Genomic DNA, 1645 nt, shown 5'->3' on the forward strand with positions numbered 1-1645 from the left:
AACAAACGCGAACAAGGATGTAGTTAGGCCACATACAAAGAGGAAAGCAGGAAACCTTTCAACAATGACAAAGCAGAACACATAAAAGCCAACTGAATGTTCCAGACGCGGAGCAAACGACGCCCGCTGGTGAGGCTGACCGGTGGGTGTCAGGCATAAACAATCATCAGAAATCAAAAGACACCGGAGAGGCAGACGCAGACGCAGAAAGGAATATAAAAAGTGAGGCGATTAGAGGAAACAGGTTGTTCATCTATTGTGTCGAAGAAAGGGGTCTTGACCTTGAAAATAGAGAAGCAAGTGACAAAGAATATGTTCAAAATATCAAAACCAGTTTTCATCTTTATGAATCAATTAAACTTCAATGAAGACCTATTCTCGTAAATTTATCTAAGTTGTGATTAACTCGAAACACGAAAGTGACAACACACTGGGAAAAAAAACATAAAGGTTAAGAAATTTAAAAAAACAAAAAGGAAAATGGATAGTTCCAGGCCTAAACTAAGAAGAGAAACAACACGGGAGTTCAGTATATAAATTGAAAATGGACATCACAGCGACAGTCAGACCAGCGAAACGTGTTTCTCCGCCCAACAGGGAGAGGAAGCACCGCCGCAGCCTCGAAGGCAGGATCAGCTCATACAGTTGTGTGAAGTGAAGGGGACTGAGCGCTTTAATAACAAAGAAATAAAGTTTTAGGGACTTCAGATTTACATCCAAGAATAACCCTAACAAAATTAACGCAACAAGAGGCAGTGCAACAATTATTCACATCTACATGAAGATATTACAGATAAAGAAATTTAAATCAATTAATTTGAGATAATACAAAAAAAAAAGTTAGAAATGGAAGAGGAGTGCCTCCAAATATTGGAAAATAGATATTGTAATAGCAATAGTAAGTGGAAATAAACCAGGATACAAGAGAATTAAACATTGTTATATACAGAGCACCTGGCTCAACAGAAGCCTTTTTCCGGCTTAATATTGAATACCATTAGTAATGATAGTACAACCACAAGGGAATCCGAGGGAACGTGATAAGATGTATCTTTTATTTCTTTTTTCACGGACACTGAAGGAAAGGAAACTGAACGACGAGCAACTACTACCAGATATGAGCGAGCAACAATTCCTCTAGAATTTCAAAATGATTTTCCCTTGGATAGATATAATAGTGATGGAAAATGTTCTTTCCCTTATAAGTCGTTTGCATGTATATGAAGGACTGCAACAACTATAACAAAATGGAAAGAATTAGAAATAAAGGAATTAAGGCATAAATTTAAGAATCTATAAGTAACCAAATGATTATTGACAGGGAAGAACAGGTGAAGTTATGAAAGAGAATGCCAACACCAACACTCATTACAGAAAATGATGGAATTTAACCCATTTGAAAAGAAGCTAATTTATTATCCAACCCAACGCTCCTCAAAATGCAAAATGAGGAAGGGCTCGGTGTGCCTAAAATGGAAACATTAATTACAAAAATCCTAAATAACCTCTTAGAACCCTTAATGATGAAAGTGAAAATCTTATCAAAGTAATTTTCAACAAAAGGGATGTCAGTGAACGATAAAGTACAGGTCAGTGACACTGATAACTCAGGAATTATGAGGAGTAAGAAAAATGTCCTGCACCT

This window comes from Penaeus monodon, chromosome 34 (genome assembly GCF_015228065.2).
Source record: "Penaeus monodon isolate SGIC_2016 chromosome 34, NSTDA_Pmon_1, whole genome shotgun sequence".
Lineage (NCBI taxonomy): Eukaryota > Metazoa > Arthropoda > Malacostraca > Decapoda > Penaeidae > Penaeus > Penaeus monodon.